This window comes from Pinus tabuliformis, chromosome 9 (assembly GCF_031772625.1).
Source record: "Pinus tabuliformis cultivar Carrire ecotype Pingquan chromosome 9, CPIR1, whole genome shotgun sequence".
Lineage (NCBI taxonomy): Eukaryota > Viridiplantae > Streptophyta > Pinopsida > Pinales > Pinaceae > Pinus > Pinus tabuliformis.
In genome coordinates this window covers 880,633,579-880,641,533 of record NC_142307.1, presented here as the reverse complement: position 1 = coordinate 880,641,533, position 7,955 = coordinate 880,633,579, and the positions used below count along the sequence as shown (strand labels likewise).

The window sequence follows — 7,955 nt, the reverse complement described above, 5'->3', positions numbered from 1 at the left end:
ATCTCAGTTTGTATCTATTTTCTCTTTTATGTTACAAGTTACAACAGTGTACTATATTCCAATTCAGACAGCTAACTTATCTTGAAGAGCTTATAAAGTTGCTATTAGACGATAGGTCATTTTGGATTTTAAAGAGAAACAGGGTAGAAGGAAGACGAAACCTGGGTGCCTTGTCAACTAGCAGCATCTCAGGAAAGAAAATTCATCATAAGGTTTCCTCACAAGGCAAAACAATATTGTGTGGAAACTTATCTAGTTCAGTTTCACTCGAGGAATATACAAACGTGGGGTTATTAGTCTCAGTACATTAATATAATATGTATGTTTAAGAAATACACAAATAAGCAAGCTGAAGTACATGGCTAGGTATTTTACTGATCTCTGTTGTTCGTGTATGCACTTAAGTAGTTACCTAAGAAAATTTAAGTTGACGATTAACTGAGACATCAAGTACTATCAAATTGTACAGAAACAAATATATCCAGAAGATCTTGGTGAGACTCACAATATAATATATCTAACCATAATATACAAACATCATTGAGTAAACAAGATAATTAATAATTATATACAAGTCTGGAAAATAGTTTAGCTTTGCCAGTGCCCTCTTTGTGTTGAATCAACTCTATTTGAGTTTTGAGGCAAAGCAAAGACCAGAAATTCAAGCCAGAACTGCATAGTACTTCTATATGCTATTTACAATAGTGGAGCTGATTCTTTATAAATGTTTTTCCTAAATCCATGTATCCCCCAAAAATGAAGCTCCACTGAGTTGGGTGACGGGTCTAACCTTCACTTAAGAAATCTTAATTCTGCATTGATAGGTAACTCCTATCCCGAAATGTTTGTCCTGTTTAAAAATTTATAAATTGCTACTACACATTTGTGGTTGATAGTGAGTGAACACAACTTACAGCCGTACTTATTTCTGCCCAGAATTTCATTTCTAGGTACCAAAATCTCGGAGCCCTTGAACTTACAATACAGAACCCATAATAAAAATGGCTTATGAGGTGCTTCTTGACATTCCTGCTCGAGCTGTACTTATTTCTGGCATATTTTACAGTTTCATTTATTTTCCTCTGTTCCTCCATCCAGTGCCATTTGAACCAACTCTGTATGAAAGGATCTTTTTCTCTGTGTACATGTTATCACCAATTGAATTATGGAGATTAATCATTTCCCTAATATTGTCATGTGCTAATGTACACATCTGCTGTAATGCAAGCATAGGGTAAGGCTCCTCGATTAAAACTCCAACCTACAGAAGAAGGCACAAGCATCAATGCAGGAAAGAATACACAATAGCCATCAAGTAGTAGCATAAACAAGATTCTCCAAAGGTAAATCAAGGGCATACTTCTTCAATGCAAAACAAAGATGCTGCACTGAAAAATGTAGCTGGTACGACTATCCACTCACATTCATCCCAAAGGATGATAGGAAAAGTGAGATTTTTTTTTCCGAAGAAAAAGCGAACTTTTTATTAAGAGAATAAAAAGTTACATTGCATATGCAGAGCATTTCCGATAAAGCTGCTTGCCAGACCAAGCAATCAAAAAACTAAAAAATCTCCTTTCTGCCTTTTTGAACACAGAAATCAGAGCATTTTTTGCTGAAGAAATCAGCTGTGGCAAAACAGCCAAGACCATAAAAAGACCTCGTCTGAAAGAGACAGATCAAAAGCATTTAAACAGCATACGAACAAGCCTTTGGGTCTCCTCAACAGAGAGGAAAACAACCCACAAAAATGTATAAAAATGAGATGCCAAAGGACTAGAAATCTTGAAGTCAGCCGAGTATAGGACAATGGAATTGGGATTCCAATGAGCCTTTCACACACACTGATGCTGTCATTGAATTGACATATATGTGAATCCTGTCCAGTTCACGTTGGAATACAGCAGATATAAATGTCTAAAACTTTAGTTTGGAAAAGAAATTGGTAAGTTTCACTTTTATCATTCTGCATTCTGCAAGACGCATGCCCACATTGGAAAAATGTCATCAAGAAAATTTAGTTCAAGAATAAAAATGCCATTTATAAGAGTATAGCATGCAATGAATGAAGCTAGAGTTCAAATGCACAATTTTGCTTAACAATATTTTGTTTGGAATCAACCAGTTGTACACGCTCCAAACATTCAGACATTAACTGAAGGATGCAAGAAGGTCGATGCTGCAAACTAAACACAGTTTGTAGGTCGTCTTCTTGGAGCAGGGTTCCTAAATCATGCCTCATATCTGATCCATGAGTAATGTGGCACCGAAAGACAAGAAGATGTTGGTTTCTTTTCTATATACCATAGTTCAGAAAAGAGCTCAAAAAGACAGAACTATAGATAAAACAAGGGAAATGCGGTAATTTTGAGTTTTCCATAGTCATAATGGATTCAGATTCCTGATACAGCAGTACATTCACACATGGTATTACATCTCATACTGTGTTAGCAAATAATAACCCCAGAATATCAAACTTTTGGGCACCATGAATTGCCAATTAATGAACTGTACTAGCTGATAATTTCCACCTGCTAACCATGTAATAAATTCTACTCGGTCTCAGATGAATGTCAAATGTTGAGGAAAATATCAAACGGAACTAAATTCGAGGCAGCTACTGTATCAGGAAAGACAGAATAAAAGTTGTGAGAACACATACAGAGATATAACAGCATGTGTGTGACATTAAACTCAAGATAAATATCCACAATTCTCTTGGAATATGGTGAGATAAAGAAACTGGCAATTGACTGAGTCTGCAAGTTCGCTCTAATTACCTAGATTGGGATAGCATTTGAACAAGAAACCCTAAAATACAAGAAAATTAAAATGTCCAGCAAATGCCAGAAAGCCCTAGAAATACAGTTCTTCAGAAAAACTAATAAATGAGTTATGATTAAGGGGAAGTCTGTAGGGTTGATAGTGATATCTTATTCTAAATGAACAGAGGAAACTTGGCCTCTTCCACCTGAGAAAACAGATAAGGGTAAAGGAAAATTCCACTGTTTGAATAGTTACACAGGCATTCAAAATGCTCATTATTTATATCCAGAGAGCTTGGGTAGTTGGTCATCGTGGAAAGCCTGGGGATCAAATATAGACTTCATTGCACAGAATTTACAAATGACTTTTGTTTGATCTGTCAGAACTCAGAAACAACCAAACATCTGTTGTGAGAATGCAAGGGGCCCGAATCTTCAGTAATGGATACCTATGGACTATCAAATTCTATTTATTGTGCCCCTTCATTCGAAACAGATGGATGATTAGGTAGGTAGCTAGAAATATTCATGCAAAACAAAGATTGAGTGGCATTTCTTTCTTCTGGAGAATGCAATGTTTGTTAAAAATAAAAATGGACCCATATGCTCCCGCACCATATTACAGTATATTGTGAAAGAAAAAAGGAACATGCAATTACACCACATGATGAACACACATATCCAGAAGGTAACTGAGACATTTTTAAATCATTACTAGCAGTATGTGATAGAATAATAACGATTCTATAATGTGGAATAAACACTTAAAAAGAATCGAAAACTTTAATGCCCAATGAATCATATCTCCGGCCATTGATGCTACTCACACTCCGATATCGGACTTGCCGCTACGCTTGAGGCAGTCCACTTCCCTTTTGTCTTCCACGTAGCAATTCAGTCCTGAGCTGAAGCAGCTACAGATTGGCAGATACTCACAATATATGTATCTCTTGGCTAAAATTTACTATGAGAGTAAATTTTGTGAGACTTGTTGACAATGCATCAGGACTTAAAACTTGGCTAGCTTGGGAGTTGACAAAACAAAACAACGCATGAAAACATGGACTCAGCAAAACTGTGCAAAAAGAAAATTTCAAAACATATGAAATTTTGTGCAGGGAAACTAATAATGTGTGGTTCTGAGCGTAAGAACAACACCGCCCAAAACAACCCAAACGCAAATCGGATAATGCGAAGCAGCACAGATCTGGATGGCGAATTCAGGAAAAAGATATATCTGGAAGGGAAACTGCCCACGAATCGAGACTCTAAATTTCAATGTCAATATTTGATTAATGAACTCCGTAATTAGAAATGCCTCGTGGAGATCAATGCAGTGATGACATATATCTGGCACTTCCAAGCTCTACTCACTCTAGCTTGATGGTGTAAAACTGAAGGGGATTGAGTTAGTGAGCTTGGGGACCAAACAGAAGTATTTATAGCCAAGCTTCCATCAAGCTTCTGTTGGCTATGTGTCAAGTGTTCCACAGATCATGGTAGAGAACTGCAGAGGGAGTAATGGACCACTCCAGGAGCTCCCAACAAGAAATTAATTTAACTGCAGTTGGTTTCCGTAATTTAAGGAAATAACTGCAGTTGGTTTCCATAATTTAAGGAAATGACTGCAGTTGGTTTCCAAAATATCGGCGGCCGTTGGGAGAGGGAGCTTAACATTCTCCCACTTGGTCCATACTTCCAATCTTAATGTCTCATCTTAAAACCCATTGAAAATATGTATTAAGTAATAGATACATGAATCATGGCGATAAGTCCTCTAATGACGAGTGTTATCTTCCATGTATTACTATGTATTTGTTTCTATTATAATTTATGTGGCAACAATTTCTTAATGAATAAACCTTATGTTTATTCTTGGTCCTACACAGATGAATTCTCTCAAATCAATTAAGGTGCACATAAATATGAGAAAAACATCACAATAATTAAGAATTTCATTAAAATAACATTTCATTAGAATTTTATTGTCCATACAATGAGAAACTACATAATGGAACTAAGTCCCATATTCTTTACATGATCCTTGAATTTAAACGGTGGCATGCCCTTAGTCAAAGGATCAGCGATCAGCAACTCACTGCTGACATGCTCAATGACCACTTTCTTTTCTTTAACACATTCCCTTATAGCTAAATACTTAATGTCGATGTGTTTATTTCGACTCCCACTTTTGTTGTTTTTAGACATAAAAACAGCAGCTAAATTGTCGCAATACATTCTCAATGGCTTAGAGATAGAATCCGTAATTCTAAGTCCAGAAATGAAACAAGCCATACACCATGTAAAGTAGCCTCAAAACAGGAGACGAACTCGGCTTCCATAGTGGAAGTGGCAATCAAGGTCTGCTTGGCACTCCTCCATGATACAGCTCCACCGGCCATCATAAAAATGTATCTTGATGTTGATTTGCGTGAATCAACACATCCAGCAAAGTCAGAATCTGAGTAGCCAATTACTTCCAAATTGTTCGTCCGTCTATACATAAGCATGTAGTTTTTGGTTCCTTGAAGGTACCTCATTACTTTCTTTGCAACTCTCCAGTGGTCTAAACCTGGATCACTCTGATATCGTCCCAACATTCCCACAACAAATGCAATGTCAGGTCTTGTGCAGACCTGAGCATACATTAGGCTTCCGACAGCAGAAGCATATGGAATGTTCTTCATTTGTTCCCTTTCAAAGTCATTCTTTGGGCATTGGTTCAAATTGAACCTATCACCCTTCACAATGGGAGCTACACTTGGTGAACAATCCTTCATCCGAAATCTCTCTAAAATTTTATTAATATAGGTTTCTTGAGACAAACCCAAGATGCCTCGAAATCTGTCTCTATGGATCTTAATGCCAATGACATAAGATGCCTCACCCATATCCTTCATATCGAAATTTTTAGAGAGGAATTGTTTCACCTCATGCAGCAAACCCTTATCATTGGTTGCTAGCAAAATGTCATCCACATATAAAACAAGAAAACAGATTTTACTCCCATTGACTTTCAGGTATATACATTGATTCATAATGTTTTCTACAAAACCGAAAGAAGAAATTACATTATGGAATTTCAAATACCATTGGCGGGATGCTTGTTTTAAACTGTATAATGATTTCCTGAGCTTCCAAACCAATTGCTCACCATCACTAGAGGGGAATCCTTCAGGTTGTTTTATGTAAACCTCTTCCTCTAGATCTCCATTGAGAAATGTCATTTTCACATCCATTTGTTGCAACTCCAAGTCAAAATGGGCTACTAATGCCATAATAACGCGCAAGGAATCTTTCTTAGATACAGGAGAAAAAGTCTCAGTGTAGTCGATTCCTCTTTCTAAGTGAATCCCTTAGCAACAAGTCTTGCCTTGTATCTCTCAATGTTGCCTAATGAGTCTTTCTTTGTCTTAAAGACCCATTTACATCCAATGGTTTTTGCACCATTAGGCAACTCAACAAGATCCCAGACTTCGTTACTCTTTATAGAATTCATCTCTTCCTTCATGGCATCGTACCATAATTCTGATTCTTTGCAACTCATGGCTTGTGAAAAAAACTCGGGATCATTTTCGACTCCAATGTTGTAGTCAGATTCTTGCAGATACACAACATAATCATAAGGAATTGTTGATCTCTTTGGTCTAGTAGATCTTCTTAATGTTGTACCATCATCTTCCTGAGAAGTATGTGGTTCAACTCGTTGTTCAAAAGTTCTTGGCAACTCTTGAACTACCTGATCTACTGGAATGCTGTCAGCAGCTTGTGGAACTTCAACAATTGGTTGTTCAACACCAGTTTGTACTTGAGGGGTGCTGTGAACAATAACCAATCTATCACTTGAGGTGGAAGGTTGAGATTCTGAATGATCCTTCACAGAAATTATGTTCCTGGTTTAATCGCTCCCACTGATCAAGTCATTTTCAAGAAACTTTGCATTTCTTGATTCCACAATCCTAGTGCTGTGAGATGGACAATAAAATCTGTAACCTTTAGACCTTTCAGCATATCCAATGAAATACCCACTAATGGTCCTTGGATCCAGCTTCTTCTCTTGTGGATTATAGATTCTCACTTTAGACGGGCATCCCCAAACGCGCATATGTCGCAAACTCGGTTTCCAACCTTTCCATAATTCAAATGGCGTTTTAGGAACAGCCTTGGTTGGAACTCGGTTTAATATATACACTGTCGTCTTAAGTGCTTCAGTCCACAAGGATTTAGGAAGATTGGAGTTGCTAAGCATACTCCGCACCATGTCCAATAATGTTCAGTTTCTTCTTTTTGCTACACCATTCTGGTCGGGTGAACCAGGCATGGTGTATTGGGCAACAATCCCATGCTCTTGAAGAAATTTTGCGAATGGCCCAGGTGCTTGTCCATCTTCTGTGTATCTACCATAATATTCTCCACCTCTATCTGATCTCACGATCTTAATTTGCTTGCCGCATCATTTCTCTACTTTAGCCTTAAAGATCTAAAAGGCATCTAATGCTTCGTTCTTTTTATGAAGCATGTAGAGATACATATGTCGTGAGTAATCATCTATAAAAGAGATGAAGTATCTCCGACCATGTGAGTTCATGTCTGGACTACATATATCAGTGTGTATGATCTCTAATATGTGCGAACTCCTATTGGCACCTTTCTTTGACTTGTTGGTCTGCTTTCCCTTTATGCAGTCCACACAAGTCTCAAAATCACTAAAATCCAGATTATTAAGTACCCCTTCATTTACTAATCTTTAATTCTTTCTATGGAAATATGACCTAGTCTCTGGTGCCATAATTTAGAGGAATCTTCATTAATAACACATCTTTTAGTGCCAGTGTAAACATGCATTGAATCATAAGTGACATTGTTTTGTAAATTAATGCAGTAAAGACCATTAGACAAAATGCCATTCCCAACACAATCAGAATTATAAAATAAACTGAAGGATGTTTCTGAAAAGTTAAAGGAATATCCAAAAGGTACGAGCCTTGAAACTGAAATCAAGTTTCTAGAAAAACTTGGAACATAAAAGGTCTTTTCTAATTCTAAAACAAAGCCACTACTTAAAGTTAAATAGCATGTTCCTATAGCTTCCACATGCAAGCCCATCTTGTTTCCTGATAAGATGCTTTGCTCACTTCCCACTGGCTTCCTTAGGTTTTGCAAACCCTGCAAGGAATTCGAAATGTGAAT

The 7,955-nt window shown here is 37.2% G+C and overlaps 1 protein-coding gene across 1 annotated transcript in view; it reads right to left on the bottom strand.

Moving 5' to 3' along the window:
- Positions 1-573: 573 nt before the first annotated feature.
- LOC149151595 (protein ROOT INITIATION DEFECTIVE 3-like) overlaps positions 574-7,955 on the bottom strand; it is a 35,038-nt gene continuing 27,656 nt past the window's right edge. Inside the window, exon 2 of the transcript XR_016262321.1 lies at positions 574-1,261. The gene's annotated coding sequence lies outside the window, so the exon portion shown is untranslated. The remainder of the gene's footprint in view (positions 1,262-7,955) is intronic.